The sequence below is a fragment of the Podarcis cretensis genome (assembly GCF_951804945.1).
Source record: "Podarcis cretensis genome assembly, chromosome: 2".
NCBI classification, from domain to species: Eukaryota; Metazoa; Chordata; class Lepidosauria; order Squamata; family Lacertidae; genus Podarcis; species Podarcis cretensis.
Window position 1 is genome coordinate 49711204 of NC_137171.1, and position 20254 is coordinate 49731457.

Here is a 20254-nt window from a genome sequence, read left to right on the forward strand (position 1 = left end):
TCGAATGCTCTACTTAGAAACATAGTTGCAGCAAAGAGAAATTAGCACAGTAGAGAGAACACTAAGCCAAATCTCCCTCCCACCCCCGTCATATTTTTTGTTTTCATTTTCTGTAGAGAGCTTTAATGTGGGGGAACATTAATATGGGGGAACATTAGAAATGTGAGGTGCATCCATACAGACTGAAATGGTACAGCCCACTCTACCAAATCAAGATTCTATCATCTTGTTCTGCTTTGTCTTTAGACCAGGCCTCAGCCTATGTCATTATCCCCAAAATGGTGAAGGTAAGGCTTACTCAGTTCTATAAAGAAAGGATTGACAGCAAATTCTCCGTATTACCACAAGAAGGCAGCAAAGTTCAATTATTTGCATTCACATACTGAATTTGTTCATAATTTGAACTAGGAGTAGGATAGATATGTTTGATGTTAAAAGGCCTTGTTCTAGGTGTTAGAACCAAAGTGCGGAGTGAGCGGAACTTAGAGTATGAGGATAGTATCCCTAACCTATGCATCCCTTTGGCTTTTCAAACATTGCAGTCTGAAAAACGTGTGCTAGGGAGACACACTGGGGCTTAGTTCTATGTAAGAATGCATACAAGTACAGTCACCTTACTCCTTGTGATCACTGGTGGAGGAAGGCAGGTGCGGGGAGTGCGGTGTGCACTGGGTGTCAGCAGTGAGGGCAGGTGACATCGTTGCACCCCCCCATGCTTGCTGCATGGGCGGCGGGCCACTAGGGCTGCTCAGGTGGCTAGCAGCGCCCCCCCATGCTCGCCATGCGGGCAGAAGGCGGCTAGGGATGCTTGCCATGTGGGCGGCTAGCCCCATCCCCGCGGGCAGCTAGCCCCACCCCCGCGCTGCTCTGGGTGCCGGGGCAGGTAGCTCCGTCCCTGCTTGTGATTGAGGACAGAATAACCCACATTTGAAGACATCTACTGTTACATATGTCCTGCCAACCTAGCAGTTCGAAAGCACATCAAAGTGCAAGTAGATAAATAGGTACTGCTCCGGCGGGAAGGTAAACGGCGTTTCCGTGCACTGCTCTGGTTTGCCAGAAGTGGCTTAGTCATGCTGGCCACATGACCTGGAAACTGTACTTGGCCAATCAAAAAGCTCCCTTGGCCAATAAAGCGAGATGAGCGCTGCAACCCCAGAGTCGGCCACGACTGGACCTAATGGTCAGGGGTCCCTTTACCTTTACCTTTACTGTTACATATAGCTTGTGCCTCAGACCATAATTTCAGTGGGAAATCCTTTGCTGGTCAAGTCAGTGAACAATGCTATTAGCCATAGCATTTAGCACACTAGGCTGGCAATCCTAACCACACTTTCTAGAAAGTTGGGATGGTGGAGAAACTCAATTCACTTTACATTTAAAGGCAAACTTGCTAAATTTATGCTTTCTGAAACAATACATGAACCAAAACACAGCATGCCTTTGAAATTTGCACTTATCCCAAGTTCTAGCCAAGTTGTTGCCATCCACTTCTCTTGAGAGAAAATGGAATGTGCCTCCAGGGATGAAGTCAAAATGAAGTGACCTCCTTGGGTCTCAAGCCTGGGCAGTGTGTATGGAGGTTCTGGGCTGTTCCTACGACAAGACCCCCCACTTGGCCTTACTGATGTGCTCCAAAGGAAAGCAGAGCAATACATTTGGCAGAAGCAGCGACAATGTAAGCTAACACTGTCTTAGGGACTACAGTCTGGATGTGTGTAGGATTTACTCCTTAGTTGTTTCTTTTCCCAAAGATGTCCCAAAGATGACCAAAGCATAATGGCATTCAGCACTCAGTTCTCACATGCAGCTCCTAGAAGCTGTCAGCATCTGACAGCAGCCACATCCTGGGAGACAGCTTTGACTGTCTGGCTAAGCCAGATGAGGGTAGCTAGTAGGTCTTAACCCCTCAATGAGTTAGGGACTTGTTTACCCCCTGCATGTGAAGACAGGCTCTGGCAGATTGGGCAGTGAGTTGAACAGTCAATAAAGTGGTTTCTGCATGTGCTGTACTGGGAAATGAGGGGCAGCTGGGGCTTGTTAAGCTAGGGAGGTAGCCCATCTAGGAGAAGGAAAACTTACCTTAGACCTCTGCTGCCTTGCAGCTATACTAATTTGTGAGAAAGACTCTGGAAGTTAACTCTGAATTCAGATAGACCCAGCACAGTGGTGGGTTGAGCCAAGGTCAAAATTAAGAAGTCACAGGGCTGTTGGGCAATCTATAGTGGATTGGTGGGGTAAGCTTCGGCTTCACCACCCCTGAGCTAGACAAATAAACTTAAGATCAGTCCACTCCAGACAAAGTGGATGTAATAGTAATGAGGGACTTAGTGGACTGTTTGGAAGGGAAAATGCCTTTCTAGAGTACTTCTGTATACAGACCTTTTCCTGAATAATTAAATAACCTCAGGATGCTTTTAACCATTATTTGACAGTATTATAACAGCACCCTCTGCTGGAATACAGAGGCATGACCATTGTCACCCATGCTTTAATAATCTTGAGATTCGACTACTGCAATGTGCTCTATCAGGGGCTGCCCATGAAGAAAGGTTGGAAAATGCAATAGGTACAGAACTCCAGTCATATTGCTTTGGTCCTTAAATGGACCTCAGAATATTCTAGTAACCCGTGTAGCTGTTTAAGGACTAAATCAATATGACTGCAGTTCTGTACCCATTGCATTTTCCAACCTTTCTTCAGATACTGACTTTGATCTATTGTTCCCTAAAACTATACAGGAATTGTAATGAGCGCCCCAAATGAACCTCCCTAGAGTGTGTGATTAGATTTGACTTCATAAGAAGCAAACCCTTCTCAGTTGCTGCCACAGAACTTGTGTTTCCATAGGCTGTGAATTTAGCACCTGCTGTTCTAGTGTGCTGTGGGCATGTTCCGCTCAGCATGCAATATGAAGCAGCAGTTGTGGCTCCACACAAACCCCCCCCCCCATTGCCAGCAGCTATCTCAACAGCTGGCAGGGAACGTCAAGTCTTCTCCCACCGGCAACTGGGATTTGAATTTTTCACCCACTGATCAATCACAAGCAGGCCCAGAGGCAGCGCTGACTGGGACTCTGTTGCTCCCTGGGGATATATTCAGGCCCACCTCCACCGTTCGGTTGCCAGTTAGTCTCTCTCCCACCTCGTTAGCATGGTTTACTGTATGTCCTTGCTATGAAAGTTTAGGTCACTGGATTTGGGATCAGGAAGGAATTTCTCCTCCAGGCAAATTGGGCCTGTCTGAGTTTTTTTTTTTTTTTTGCCTATCTCAGCAGTTGTCACAACTTTGGGCAGATAAGGCATTGGGTTGGATCCTTCATCAGTGGTGGAGGGAGTGTGATTTAAGTGTCTGCCTTCCTCCTCCAAGGAAATGGGGGTATCTTGTTAAAAGTATCCTCGAGGAGGTGCTTCTGTCCCTACACCCAGATGGGGGTTGAGGCCCATAGCACTCCCCAAGGTGGCGGTCCTGATGAGTTGCTTCTATTTGATGTATGTCATAGGGCAACCTTATCTCACAATCAACCTCCAATGGTCATCATCCATCATCCTGGATCATTCAGGATACACAATGCCAAAGCCAAAGCCTACATACATTTGTAATAAATAAAAGTTGTGGCCTGTTTTGATCCAAGAACATTGTACTATGATTATTCTACTTCTGCATCCCTCTGCCACCAGCTTCTTGGCAAGGGACTTACTGTGCCTGTGCGTGCAAGTAGCACTTTTCTTTCAACCCATTTTCAGCTGCTAGCTTACATTGTCGCTGTTGGTTTGTGGTGTTAATTTTTCTGCTTTTTGTTCTTGACTTAATTTGAATCATTTTTAATTGTTTTATGATTGCTTTATTTTTCTGTATTGGTGAAATGTGGGCTACAAAATTATTTAGTAGTGTATTATTACCAGCTGCCTGACAGAGAGGTAAGCTGTTACATTAGCATAGCTGGAGGTCTTGCCATGCTTGCCTCACTCAGCATATGCTGCTGCTGCATCTGTGCCAATGCAAGCCATTTTCTGGCAAGACAGTAACCTAAAGACTTACGAAACATGCAGTATGCGCACAGTGTGCACTGGATTAGATTCTGTGCTGTATAGCTGCATCAATGGCATTCTCTGGTGTTAAATTCTATAAAAGGATGAGTTCTGCTCAGCATTTCTACAGTACTGCCCATGAAAGATGAAAAGTCACTTTGGAATCTCTTATTTCAGGTTGACTCTGAGAATGCAACTTCGAACACAAGGTTAATGTCCTTACTGAAGCTTATTTCTCTCAATATTTAAAAGTCTTGAAGAGTGATACAAAGGCATAATGAGATTGAAAAAAATATCTATAACTTTGGAAAAGTGTCATGCATGGCGGACACCTTTTCTCCATAAATATTATGGGGCGATGATGTTGCATGCTGAGAGGTTCTACAACTGAACTAACATCGGCAAGTATTTTATTTGCTCAGTGAAGCAGAAAACACATACATGCAAGAGCACTTTGGGAAGATGGATGCTCTTTCAGCCAGATAGTCAAAATGAAGGAAGAAACTAGCCTTTAGCACATCAAGGCACAGCTTCATAGTTACACATGAATTTCTTTTGGGTTGCAAACTTTTCATTTTAATAGGTATGGTATGTTAATCAAATTGACATTTTAATTGATTAATTGGTGTGGGTAAAGTTTAATTAGGGGGCTGGAACTATGGACCCACTTGCTTACTTTGAAAACTATTTTAGTTATGTTGTGCTACTTCAATTAACATTGAATAAAAGGTATAAAATATGGTCATTTCTTCTGATCAAAAGTGATTAAAAAACCTGTGCAAGCCATTTCACATGTCTTTCAACATCTCAGAAAAGTATTTATACTGGAGTTTTGATAGCATTCAATTGTATTTGCATTTAATTGGTTAACATGACAAATTATGAATCAACTGCAAATTGACCATCTTAGGACTTTTACCTGCCAGACTCAGAAGAGTGAAACGGGAACTGCAGATATCTTCTATCTTGATCTACAGAGGAGAGGCTGACCTAGGTTACACATTATTGTGCTGAATTTAGGTCCCAGTATATTGTCTTTTGCCAAAGACTAAGTAAATGACTGCTTTTCTGCTGAGGCAGATCCTTTAGAATATGAAAATAGCCGTTCAAGATATTAGAAGCAAACAGCAAGAGGGTCCAATAATCTTCCAGTAAAGTTTAAATGGGTGTAATTCAGTTTGGAAGTTAATAGAAGCAACAAGAACTAAGTGACCAGAAGGATTTCCTTCCTTCATACTGCACTTTCAAAACATCTGCTGTGAGGGATTTTTTTTCCTTTTTTTGTATCACTGTCTTTAAAAATTACGTGTGTGTGTGTGTGTGTGTGTGTGTGTGTAACATGATATATATTTTTTAAAGGCTTAGTGTCATTCTGTGAATATTTTTTGCGACATTACAATATATGCCAGACTTTACTGTCGTGAACAATGATTTGGTTCAGTTTTATAATTCAGTTTACAATGGGGTAACTGAAGCTGAGAACCAGCAACCCTCTTTAAACATTCTCTAACCAAGCTCTGTGAACACATGAGGCAGGGGGCCCATGGGGACAAGTGTGTTTTCAATCCTTGTCATATTGGAAGTCATGTAAGACTGTCTGAAGTTGGGGCTCCTGTTCATGTGGAAGCTCCCACGCATTTTAAAACCTAGACTTTCCATGGTTCTAAAACACATGAAGAACCTCTGCAAGCCTGTTTGCTGAACTTGTTTGGAGTATTCCTGAAGAGGGCCAGTGACTTCCCCAATTTAATACAATAAGTCGATGTCTGAGTGAGAATTTTAACTCAGCTCTGCATCCCACATCTTTCCCACCAAGCCACATAAACCACATCTCCTTATGTGTTCGCATGAAGATTAGAAATGGCAGAAGCAGCTCCCATTAAAGCTCAGCTGAAGTTGAGTAGAGAAAAGAAGAAGCTATTGTTGATGGAGAAGTTGGATAGAGGTCTTATAAAAGTATAACAATCTGGGTACACTTGGCAAGAAAGTATGATTTCCCAATTGATAAAAATGTGTGTGTGTGTGTGTGTGTGTGTGTAGAGCTAACAAGCCTCAAACTTAAAGAACATGTCTGGTATGTACAGTATATAATTGATTTGTTTTGACTGTCCTTTAATTTAACAAATGTAGGTATGATTGGAATATTAAAACAGCAGTACAGAAAATGGGTTGGGTTCATTTAAAAAAAGAATGTGTTAGTGCAGAACTACATGCTCAGAAAAAGCATGTGGTACAATCCAATGAGACTGTGGTACTTCAGAATCGAGCAGGGGGAGGGGGTACTGCATGTTTCAGTATTCTCAGTTGTAAACACATTTCCTGCCCTTCGAAATCTATCATGTGTCTGGTTCTAGCCTAGCATTCTTCCTGACATGAAAGTTATTTTTACATGCAGGGTACTGTGGTTTGTATGTTTTTAAAGCCAAATAAAAATCATTTGGAAGCATTCTAACATACCAACCCCATATTGAATTCTTCAGTGACAAAAATGCCAGGAGGGTTGTGTTCCTCACATTTTTCATACCTGGTTACCAAAGGATTTCCCCTTTAAGAACAAGAAATTCTATTACCCATTAGCATTACCCGTTAGCTGGTGCCGATAACAAACGAACATCTAAACTCCAAGAGAAGGTGTCTGGGCACTCTCCATTCATTACCAACTATACATTTTTAATAGCATTAACATAAATGCACCTTTTAGTTGTCTGCGGATAGTTTAATGAATAATTAATTACCTTGAATTTTTTTTCAAGTTTGATTTTGTTTGCCACTCTCTTAGTTATATAGAGCAGAAAAGTCAAACTTAAACAGCCCCTACTCTCCACTATAACGTCCAATTGTATGGAATTATTCATGGAAGACCATGTCACTTGAAAAGATGCTTGTGTTAACATGGCTCAGATGGTCGGTACACGAAATGCAATGCCTGAAAGCATCTGGATGGTGCTTTAAAGGAGGTGGCCCACATCCCTCTTACATTGGCAAAGTGCTTAACATGAGAGGGGGAAGGATGTGATTGTGCTGTAGATTTAGAGCTGCCACTTTATTAAAGAGATCTGCAGTACAATCATTTGGGGAGTGGTTGTTGTTTGATTGCATTGTATTATAGTTTTACGTAATATTGCATTGCATTACGCTGTAGTTTCTCAGTTTCATTGTTTGTTTTATTTACACACACACACGACTTATTTTGTAAGCCGCTAAGAGGCTCATAGCTGTCAACGTATCCCTTTTTTAAAGGGAAATTCCCTTATTCCTAATAGGATTCCTTGCAAGAAAAGAGAAAAGTTGACAGCTATGAAGAGGCTATCTTAAATACTGAGCAATGTATAAATGTATTAAATAAAACATCATCAACATTCAGCCTTCCCTATATTTTTAAGATGCGGAAAGGATCACTTCATTTCAGTGTTAAAAAATATTAAAGGGGCAGCCTGCATTTTGGTAGGAGTGTCACCTACCTGCAGTTGCAAGCAGCTTTCATGCCAACAACTAAACCATTAAAATTCTAGCTTTTTATTTTCATATGTGACACACACACACCGGTGGAATCTATACACATGATAAAAACATTGTGAAAATGCTTTTTTTAAAAATGGTTTTGAAAAAGGCATAGAATTTGCTGCAGCTCACAGTCACCATCTAGTGTCACAATTGTATATTGCACTTTATTTGCAGCTGTATAGCTGAGTCCACACACACACACACACACACACAGAGAGAGAGAGAGAGAGAGAGAGAGAGAGAGAGGGAGGGAGGGAAGGAGGGAGGGAGACCAACAGACCAGTGACTGCTTGTTTTTATTTGCATCCAGTTTGTATCATAATTGCAGTGGCCTCACTCAAGGCTTAAACGCATCATTAGGCAGTAATGGCTTTGCTTTCTGACTGAAACTGCTGTGTCTTCTGCCAGTGTCCTTTATATTTTAGTAACTGAAGCAGTAGTATATCAGGTCTTCTTTTAAACATGAGAATGTCTGTTATTCAGGGGAGGATCTGTCATGAGCCACTTGCCTCTGTTCTAGTTTTCTACCTGTATAGAATTTTGTGGTGCAGTCCACTCTACCTGTAGAAGCTGGGGTCTGAGATTTTTGCAGAAGTATGTAAAAACAACAACTTGTATTTTGAATTAGGAGCTCAGAGGGTTTTTGGGTTGGATTTAGCTGAAACTGGAGAGGGGCTGGGAGGGGGCTTCTTTGGGAATTTGGTGCAGAGTTAGCAGAACTACCTGTATATATTTAAGTAAAATGTATATTATAAAGACTCCCTAAGCCTCAGTCATCAAAGCAAATAAAAGGCAGTAGTGTTGCCCTTGGATTTCTCATTGTGTCAGGGAAAGGAGGAATGTTTAACAATATATTGGAAGCATGCCTAGGCTGCAGTTCTGTGCATGCTTACCTGGGAGTAAGCTCCATTGAAAACAGTGAGATGTACTTTGGAGTAGACATGACTAGGCCTATGCTGTTAGCCAAGTTATTGCTACAAGACTTTGAATTGTGGAATCTTCAGGGCATTGAGGGGTTTGTTTTCCAAAGAAAAATGCATTAACTGTGTTGTGTAGTTTCCATTTCCAGTTAACATCCCTTATTGGATAAAAAAAATAAAAATCTGATTGCATTTACAAGCTACTTTTGAAGTACTATGTTCAAGGGTGTTTAAATGACATCATTTGTCTACATATGACTTTCACCTTCATGGAAAAGCATTTCCACAAAGCAAACTGTTAGCAAATTGACTTCTGTTTCCTATTGCCAAGTGTTTATGAGCAGCAGTCTAATGTACTTTAAGTTCTGATAATGAGGAGGGTAGTGTGATGTTAGCAAGACCTTGACATTAAAGAGGGGAAAAAGCCCAAATGATTTGTGCGGCGATGTTATGTGATGTGAGCAGATGATAGGTACTTCAAAGAAAGCATAGTGCAAATATTAAACCTTAATGGCAAACTCTCAAGGGAAGAAGTTTCTTCTCTGCAGTTGGCATACTATTCTTACTACTATAAAACATGGCCACTTTGGAAACATCAATAATAATGTGCTTTCTTTTACGGAAAGGTTAAGCCTATTTAGATTTGCTAACTAGGTAAGAGAGGGACATTAGTCTGGTTCACACATCATTGTCTTAATGAATAAGATTTATAATCAAGCCTCCCATTGTCTCTATTGATTTCCAAAAGAAGGCAGCAATGTTGCTTCTTCCAGAAACTGGTACAGGCAGCAACAGAGGCTTCAGTCACATACCCAGCCTTGCTTTGCCCTGTAGTTTGGTATGGATAGGTTCACGCATGCACTGGTTGTTTTGCATATATGTTGCCATTGGTTATATGCTATATTAAGGCTGCAGTCCCACTTGAGCTTACTAGGGAGAAAGTTACATTGGCCACAATGGGACTTACTTCCAAGTAAACATGCATGGGACTGTGATGTAAGTTTCTGTTTATATAAACTTATAAAGATATGCTGCTGGTAGCAGTAAAGCATATTAAAGAAAGCTATAAAGAACTGTAGATCAATAATTGAGGTGTCTTGATGCCCCTTGAATATAGTAAGCAGCAAAGCAGTATTTTCTCAGACAGGGTGATTCATTTCAGTTCTCTCCTTGAAGATAGTTATGCCCCAAAGCAATACTATTTCAGAAAAACTCAGTATTTCAAAGATTTGTTGTTGACATTTGCTTACCATTTGATCAAGTGTCAGTGGCTTGATTGTTTAATGCAAACAAATATCATCTACTGTTCAAAAAATAAAACCACCAAACTAGAGATCCATGTGCACTGTAGGAAGCACACTGGTTTTTTTCTTCACCTACAGGCTTCCTGCACTTTTTTAGTTTAAGAAAACAGATTTCTTGTTTATATATATCTGAGTAGACATGCAAAGACTGTTCTGTTAGCCAGGTTATTGCTGCAGGACAATTCTCACAAGCCATTGCATTCTGAAGTATCTAGAAGTTACTGCTGCTCAGGACTTCTAAAATCAGTACATTTTGGAAAATTCCTGGATGTAATTGGCAACATTTAGGAGACGGTTTTTCAGCTGGTGGTCCAGTCATAGAAAGAAAGGAAAAACTATTTGAAGCAAAAGCTGTGACTGGGTTCTTAAGCACAGCACATACTTAGGGTTATTGTATGCATTGCATTTTTCTGGTATAATGAGAATTCTATTTGAAGTACTGTGCAGATATTATTTCTGATGTATAGATATGGACTAGGCATTGTTGGCCTGGGTGTAGTCTGAAATTCAAGAGAGCTGCTAGCAGTCAATGTATTGATGACAATACTGACCCACATTGACTAATTACCTGCCTCCATATAAGGCAGTGTCCTATGTTCCTAATGAACTTACTTTCCTTGCATGACATAAAAGTCAAGCTACCAAATAAGAATGACAACTGAGGTTTCCGAATGCCCCTTTGAATAATTTTTTCTTAGCCAGTTAATTACAATCCCAGCAAGAGAGTAACAAGTTAGGCACTGCAGGTAGTATCCACTCATCACAGTTCTTCACTTATAGTAGAAGTTTTGGCCAGAGGAAAAAGTATTTTAAAAAACCCAAAATTTTAAAAAATTAATTGTTGAAATACTTTCTTGTTCCTTCCTGAAGCATCTCTCTGTTCAGTTTTTTTACTATTAGAAAACCTTTATATGATGTCAGACAGAGCAGCCCTTAATTCATATTACCGTCACTGCTATTCATGGCACTTATCAGCAATCTTCTCTAGTTCACTATGATCACTGAAAGCAATGAGAACCTGTTATGTACTGAGTTGAATAGGATCCAAAATGCAGCAGTCTGATTGGCCCTAGAACAATAGGATTCAGAATGCAGCAGTCTGATTGGTCCTAGAACAATGCAGCAGTATGATTGGTCGGCAGGAGCCACCCAATCCAGCTCCAGATAGAAGTGAATCCACAACCTGATTGGCCTACAGGAGAATTCCGGAATTAGCCAATCACATGCAGCCCATTGTGTAAATAATGTATATAAAGCAGATACTTTGAGGGGACATTCATTCCCTCCTCACCACTATGAGCTAAATAAAGAGCATGAAATCCACTCTCAACTCTGAGTATATTTCAGAACCCAATTGTACAGTTTTCGTGCTGAATCAGTGCGTTGTTCTTTCTGTCTCAGAATCACAGCTGCCTTCCTATAAATCAACTATTGTGACCTGAACATGCAGTTCTGATACCACTCATGCTTTTCCTCTGCCCTTGTCTTTCTCCCTGGGACACGTTATTAAACAAATTACTTGAAAGTGCTGCTTCAGTTTTCATTGCTGATTCTCTACTGCTCTTCATTTGCCTCATTCCTGCTTGCAACACAGTTTGACTCTGTGACGTAACCTCAGAAGGCATAAATAATACATTCTCAGCTCAGCTCCTAAGGTGCTTTCCAGTGAGAAGCATAACTCTATTCTGAGTTCTTGGAAGATGGCTCTGCTAAGTAGGAGAATTTTGGTAAATGACAGCAGGCAATATTCACATTGGGAGGGACAAAAGCCACTCTTAATTAACTAAAGTTATTACAGAATTTAAAAATGTGATGTTTTAATTAGGCTGCCATTAATTAATTATTAATGGGTGTTTGTAAACAATATTTATGCTGAGCAATCAATGTAGAACTTATTCCTTATTCATTTGCCCCACTCCAGTGATCTGTTTCAGATGCCAATTATTCCAGTGTGTACATAAGAGGCTCCCTCAGCAGCAATGGTTTTCCAGCTAATTTAAACAAACGAAGCAGATTAGTGTTAACAACAAATCTGCTGGAATGCACATGGATCTCTGGTTCAGAGCATTGTTATTGTTGTGAACAGTAGAGATCCATACACAACCTGCATCTAAAAGCAATCTGTTAATATGTTGCAATAGTTGTCATATTTATACATACTAATAATTTTGTCCAAAAATTCATAAGTGTTGGACATTGCATAAGCATATTTTTCAAATAAGCATTTTCTTTATTATATCCCCAGTACAAATTGATGAGTTCAATAAATTCTAAATATTATTTTTTGTTGTATAAGATGTAGTTTATAATCTAATGACACATTTGCTTCAGAAACATTACTTACATAAACTTTGCAAGCTTTGCCATGCTAGCTGTAGGATACTACATGTCTTTGCAGTTGAATACTTGCCACATGCCAAACATGAACTATTGTTATCAAATTACAGGTAGGTAGCCGTGTTGGTCTGCCATAGTCAAAACAAAATAAAAGAAAAAAAATTCCTTCCAGTAGCACCTTAAAGACCAACTAAGTTAGTTCTAGGTATGAGCTTTTGTGTGCATGCACACTTGTGTATCTGAAGAAGTGTGCATGCACACGAAAGCTCATACCTAGAACTAACTTAGTTGGTCTTTAAGGTGCTACTGGAAGGAATTTTTTTTCTTTTATTTTGTTTTGACTATTGTTATCAAAGAATAACATGGATTGCTAAATCTCACAAGTTGTTCTGGTGAGATGTTCTACCCTTATATTATTTCAAAGCTGCTCTTGTATAATCCTATTTTTTCTTTCCTTCTGGTCAATTCTTAGGTCTATCGCTGTACTTGTGCCCTAGTTGTCATTTTTGTTATATTATTATCCCTCCTGTGTGCTTCTCATCTCATCATTCAAATTTACACTCTCTGAGAACATGGATGATATTTTGTTATTTTGCATAATCTTCAGGTTGTCATTTGTAATTAAAGAATTAATCTAACAAACTAAAAGCAAGTGATAGGCGGACCAGACCTATTAATGTTTACTTGGATTATATCCCACCACAATCTATGTATAGGTTTTGGGTTTTCCTTAAATGAAATGGGACTAAGTATCTAACACTAACAGCACAGTTCTTTGCATGTCTACTCAGAAGTACGTCCCATTGAGCACCAGCTGCAATCCTGTACTCACATACCTGGGAGTAAGTCCCATTCAGCTTGTTGGATCCTACTTCTGAGTAGGCTAGCCTAGGCACTGTAAGGGCATTATCACATCTCTTAAAGTAACGTCTTCCTCTTCAGCATGCACTACATAACATTGTATTATCTTACTCTATAATATGATACCTCTGTTTTCCCCACTGGACCCTATACACATACATGCACAAAAAGGCGGCATTGCTTCAAGCAGGGGATGGACTGAATTACCCTATAATTATTTATTTAAATTGTAAGATCATCTAAGTCTAGAAAACTGAGCAGGGAGAGCTGCTTTCACTTCATCAAAATAAGTTATAGTGCCGCTGTATTCTGCTTTATAGTGCCACTCTATCCCATCTAGAGTGCTGTGTCCTGTGCACCATAATTTAAGAAGGATATTGAAAAGCTGGAATGTGTGCAAATGAGGGTGACCAAAATGATAAAGGGTCTGGAAACCAAGCCTTATAAGTAATGGTTGAGGGTCCTATGTATGTTTAACCTGGAGAAGAGAAGACAGAGAGGTGATTTGATAGCCACCTTCAAATACTGTATCCAAAGGGTTGTCACATGGAAGATGGAACAAGGTTGCTCTTGCTACTCCATAGGGTAGGACCAGAGCCAATGGATTCAAATTACAAGAAAGAAGATTCAGACCAAACATTGGGAATAAATTTCTGACAGACTACCTTATTTGAAGGTTTTAGCCTCTCCTTCAGTGAACGTTTTTCAATAGAGGTTTGACTGTCATCTGTCAATGATTCTTTAGCTGTTATTCCTGCATTGCAGGGGATTGAACTAGATGATCCTTGGGGTCTCCTTCCAACTCGACAATTCTCTGATTCCATGAATTGTTCCAACCAGTGGTGCATGGTCAGTAGACATGGGCAACTAGGCTAATTCCCTAAATGTTCCCAGTAAGTTTTAAAGCCTGATGTCTCCTTCCCAAAACCCAGGAAGCTTCTGACCGGCTTAGGGAGAGAGGCACAATGCTAATGCGTGCGACGTCAAGGACGTCAAGCACACTACGTCCCGTCCCCCCATCGCCCTTGCAAGCACTAACCTCTGGTGCTAACTGTTCCCCTACGAAAAATTTCATTGAATACCACTGGTTCCAACTGACAGTTTCTACTTCTAATGTGATGTGTTTGTACTGGGAGGAAGTTCCTAGTCCTCATGTGCATGTACAAGGATAAGGTAAAGGTAAAGGGACCCCTGACCATTAGGTCCAGTCGTGAACAACTCTGGGGTCGCGGCGCTCATCTCGCTTTACTGTCCGAGGGAGCCAGTGTACAGCTTCCAGGTCATGTGGCCAGCATGACTAAGCCGCTTCTGGCGAACCAGGGCAGCGCACGGAAACGCCGTTTACCTTCCTGCTGGAGTGGTACCTATTTATCTACTTGCACTTTAATGTGCTTTTGAACTGTTAGGTTGGCAGGAGCAGGGACCGAGCAAGGATATGCATATGCAAAATCACAGGTTAGCATTAATCATATGATACCCAGGTCTATACTTGAGGCTTGTGGAAGGAGATTGGAAACTCACAGAATCCCTCAACCGCATCAATTGTAAAAGCTAACTTGTCCCTTGTTATTCAAGTAGGCTTCCATCCATGCCACAAAGGCATCCCTTCAATTATCCCCCAGCTGCGCCCATCTCCATAATGTAAAATGTAAAATTTTCCACTCCAGAGAACCTAGCTTCAGACAGGTTCTATTCAGATTTTGTAACTAACTGCTAACTCACCTGAGGCTCAAAGTTAATGATTCTTCATAAATCTAGACTTGCAAAAAGGCCATACAGTATCCAGACAGCCGTGTTTGGTGCCCAAAAGCACACTTAGTGGTACAGGGATCTTGCTCCAAACATGGTTGCCAAACATTGAGCAATCCCCTCTATAACACCAGGACAAGAAACACTCATCATTTCAGCACTGGATATCCTTCACCTGAAATTCAAAGCAGAAATGAGTTAGGACACTAAAATTACTTTTAAAAAATCCTCTTCCTGAGCCATTTTTTAAAAAGACTACAGTCACAATTCTTCTGGGTAAGAACTGATGGAACACAATTAATTCTCAAACCACCACCAAAAAATCTCTTGCAGCTTCCACTATAATGCTTTCCCTCCTTGACATTATAGTGACATACGTGTCTCAAGGGGATGCCATTTATGGGTGGGAAACACCCATTAGTCTTAATTATTTGACAGGTGGTCACACCTCTGATTCTTCCACACAGCAAACATTGAGAATGGTGGTTTGTGCTCCAGAGAAATAGGAACATAGGAAAATGATTTACACCACCAGACCATCAGTCTATCTAGCTCACACTTTTCTACACTGACTAACAGGTGTTCTCCAGGGTTTCAGAATGGACATTCCCAGCCCCACCTGTAGATGCCAGGGATTTAACCTGGGACCTTCTGCATAAATAACCCACAAAAGAGGAGTGATGCTACCATGGAAAGTGCAACAACCATGTCACATTACATTCCTCTTTGAGGGATTGCTTCTCAGACGTCACTGTATATTAGCCTTTAAAGCCATTATATTGTTCATGCTCCCCGATCATATTTTGCATTGCCTTTATTTATTTACTATTTTATCTATTATTATTCAATTATATTGGATTGAATACTGTGTTTATTTATGTGTGCATGGTCACTGATTGCTGCTAGCTATTTAAAGCCTCTGCTTTTATAGATTGGATATGTAGCAGAGGATTCAGTCCAATATTTTGTACAAATTGATAGGGTTTGGGCACTGATGCCAAGGATTTTTCACAACAGGAGGTTGAAGGAAAAAGTGATCATCTGTGTGGCAGTAGCATCTGCTCCAGCCCCTCTGGCATCCTTTTTGGGAAGGAAAATAGAGAAGAATAAGCAATTGCAGGCCGCAAAATGAAGTTAGCTAAACACGCACAAAATTAAAGTGTGCTAATACTAATGAGTTTTATGGTCAAATTTCCTAAACTCTAATTACAATCCCAGCAAGAGAGTAACAAGTTAGGCACAGCAGGTAGTATCCACAAAGCTGCTGATGACTTTGCTAATCCCACATTCCTCTCAAAATAAAATGATAAAATTATAAAATTATAAACGTTAAATATAGCTGGCTTATCTTTCGGAAGTCATTATAATGAAATTGTCCAGTGGTGAGAAACACCTGTATTAAATGCTTGGAAAATTCAATTTTCCATGATTCAATATTCAAATTTTGACACACACACAATGTTGAATTGCTAAAATGCTTACACGGTTTATACAATCAACCATCTCTTTCAAAATAATTGTTTGTGATGTGTGTGTGTGTGTGCATGGACTTGGGCAGAAAATTATTTTTGGTGGGCACAGAATGGGCACAGTTCATTTTTGAGTTGGTGAAATATTCATGGGCAAGAATGATTGCAAAACCCACAATGCAAAATGAAATCCATCCGTTAGGATTTGTGCACCTTTTGTTCCTTAACATCACTGAACATGCATTTAGCACCCAAAACATACACACAGGCTTCCTGGTGCCACAAGTTTCATGAACCCAAGACATTATTGGGGCCATTCATTATGTACCACCTTCATTATTTACCTAAATATTTCTACTCCACATTTCCAAAAAATATCACAAGATGCAACGGTTGGACAAACATGATTCTGCTTTCATGTCCACGTGAGCAATATGATATACCCCTGTAGGTTTTTTTTTATTACATATGTAATGGCTGCTTTTGAGCCCATACATTTTTCAGACGAAAGCTTGACATGTACATAATGCACTGTGATTTTAAGTGATTCTTCATCCTTCCTGCAGCCCCCACATCTAGAACTCTGCTTCAGACAGTTGGAATAGCTGAAAATTGCTTCCCTCCCCATTATAACTGAAGGAAGCCTTACCACCAGCTGAGTGACACCATTGGATTGAACCCCATTTTTACACAATGTAGCTTGAGCTCAGAAGATGAGTGAAACTCCCTACTGATAATGCCATGGTGCTGATCAAAAGGAACTGCATGGGAGCTTTGGCCTCTTCGGTGTGTGTACTAAGAGTGGGAGCGTGCTGCCTGCCAAAGCACTTGTGTATCTCTAGAAAGTTCCAAAATGAGGCCCAGTGCAGGGGCAGAAGCCATATATGTCTGCAAATATGACTACTTGAAGAACCAGTGGTAAACAACCATGGTTTTAAGAGCCTCTTTTACTTTACTCTTACAGTGCATGTATGTCAGTATACATGTTGACTTAGGTGGCTGTCGTTTATACTAAAATATTCTCTCTGTTGTTTCCTCGCATTTCTCAGAAGCATATAAACAGTTCTGAAGCATCATAATAATATTTATTGATATATATTTCATATAGTAAGCTTGCTGTATATTATTAAAGAATCATTAGCTGAGACTCAGCTGGTCAGAACTGGGCCTAAATCCAATTCAAATCAAGCATATTTTTCTCATGGATGTTTTCAATATTTGGAATGAAATTACTTTTAAAACTCCAGTGTGCTTTATCAGTTTCATACTCTGTACAGAATAAATCAAGTAGCTGCCTGATATTTTGTAACATTTTATTAGCAGGCAGTATGGTATTGTCCCTTCTTGGTATATAATCCAGCTAACAAACAGTGGTTTATGGAATATTGGGACAAACAATCTCAACTCCCCATTGAATGTAGCAATCATGGTTGTAAAAGAAAGCCCAAATGTTGCCATACATTGGGGGCCACTAGGGGGAGCATTGGAAGATGGCCGACAATACCATCTCTCCGACCCACACGGGTTAATTAAGAGGCTGTTATGGGAGTAGGCAGCCTCCCTTGTTGCCCCAAAGAAATGGGGAACACTGCCCTTGCCTGCTGTGCCCATAAATCACCCCCTAATTCGAAAGAAGGGGGTGGGGGCCCTAGGCAGAATGCCCCCGTGTGGACCTCGGCTCTCCTGGACGCCGTCTCTGATCGCACACTAGCTGCAGCAATTTGGAATAATTAATTACAAAAGAAGCAAATGTACATATTTCAAGTGAAGAAGGGGAGTGAAGTCTGCTAATTTAAGTGACCTCTGCGAAAGAAGACGACGGGTTGGAGAAACAGGAATATTTTACGATGAAGTATGGGTATGTTGACAACGGGACTGAATGGGGGGTACCTTTTTTACTTTCCTTCTATGTGATTTACAAGAACCCCTCCTCATTAGAATCGTCGGTTGAACTGACCCAAGTAGGATGATTAAGGTCTGTGTGCAGATAAACTTTAACCAAAAGTAAGCTTTATGGAGATTGAGAAGCAATAAGAGCTTTTGGAATGGCGCAGCAATTAATTCGGAGTCGCCATCTTGCCAAAGGATTTATAGCCGGGAGGAAGAACGGACTTGTTTTCAGACTGCATTCCTGGTGAATCTCCTCAGAGGTTTTGAGAAAGGAGGCAGATTGGTGAAGATTAATGACGCTAAGACTGTTTTGATGTATGGAAGTGATGTTATATGGAAAACGTCTGGATATAGCTACTGGATAAAAAAATAATAATATCCACGCAGGATTACAAAATGTTCTAACCAGCTTGTGGAGACTATCAGAGGTCACAAAGAGAAAGGAAAAATATATGAAAATAACAACAAGAGATGTGGAAAAATAATAAGAAAGGACTGGATAGTACTGTGAACATCATAAGGTTAGATTTGTGGACATTAAAACAGCAGTAAGAAGCAAGAAGTTGATTGGATCCCCTTCGGAACTTGAAATATGGGTACCCCCAACAAAAATTTAAAATTCAGCTGTGTAATTTGGAATTTATGTAATTTGGTTTGATTTGATGTGATTGGTCGGTTAATAAAAAAATATTCTTAAAAAAACAACAAATGTTGCCATACATTTGCCCCGCAGAAAACATGTGTGTTTCCTTAAATAAACCAAAGGCTAGGTATTACAATTACCAATTGGACCATCTTGTAAAAATAATAGGCCCAATCCTTGTTACTCATAAAACAGATAACCCGAAAAGAGTATTGGGCAGCAGGACTAAATTTCAGAAGGGTTGATTTGAATTGGGTGTGCCACTCCAGTAAAGTTAGAATGTTAAAACTCAGGGAATGAAGAGCAAGTATTTTTTGCAACTTTGATAGTTCATATTGGTTCATATTATGGAAGGACATCCTTTTGAGATTCTCCCTATGATACCAAAACCACCCAAATACCTTATTATCCTTTCAACACTGGGAAATTAATCTCGTGTCAATTTTTTTTTCATTCAGAATTCTATAAGAGAAAAAAATATTTCTGACACTTAGGCAGAAAAATAATTATTTCCCTGATAGAGAGAGAGTTTTGATTTACAGCGTAATAATTTTTACTGATACAATTTAAAAGTCTTTATTGATCACAGCACAAGCTAAGCAGATTAGCCAGAGCAGGATGAAAAAGATCTCATGAAACATGTCTTTGGTGGAACCAACCTTTTATCTACCAGATGCCTTCTATAAATGAATCAAAATCTGACAAATGTTCAGAAAGCAAAGATAATAGTAAATTAAGGGAGCAGAAAGGTCAAATTATATTACAGAAGAAAACTTAATTATTTTAAAGCTCTCCCAAAGACTGTGCAGGCCACTATATTGCATATCTCCTTAAATAATACAATCTGGGCATCACAATTAGACACAAGAACAGAGTAAGGCCACTGAATGTCATCACCCACTTGCATTCAGAAGGAAGGATATTGGGAGACAGTGGCTGCCATACCAGTATACCTTGCAATGTGAAGTGTGTGAAGCTGCTTTAAATTACACACACACACACACACACACACACACACACAAAACTTGAACATTCAAATCATGCTGCACTTCTACCAGCCACACCCACACAGCTAATCCCCAGCCATCTGTTGCAAAGCAAATGCCTAGTCCCAGGCAGCAATTGTATACTCAAGGGGTTGGAGATGGTTGATGAAGGACCCTGAGTATGATGCGGGGAAATGTTGGTCTCCCACCCAGGGTGAAAGGGTTGGAGGGGAAAGGAAAGATCCCAAGGGAGAACTGATAGGGGCTATACCTTCTGTGGGTGGTAAGGGTTATGAACTACCTTTAAGAGAGGACTCTGTATTTTTCTTATTTTTTGTACTTTTTGTAGCTGTTTTGGTTTTATTAAACTTTAATAAAAATGCAGGGATCTCAACTAAAGCATACATGACAGATGGCCATCCTGTTAAAGGATGGACCCTAGCCAGGAATAAAAGCAGAAAGCCTGTTTAAAAACAGACTTTCTAAGGTACCAAAGATGTTCAAATCTCTTCTCATGAATGATTATTCTCTACACATCAAGAGTAATTTGCTATATTCTT

General features: G+C 40.1%; 1 protein-coding gene across 2 annotated transcripts in view; it reads left to right on the forward strand.

Moving 5' to 3' along the window:
* KCNIP1 (potassium voltage-gated channel interacting protein 1) overlaps nucleotides 1-20254 on the forward strand; it is a 575203-nt gene that overhangs the window by 39391 nt on the left and 515558 nt on the right. The gene's annotated exons all lie outside the window — the stretch shown is intronic.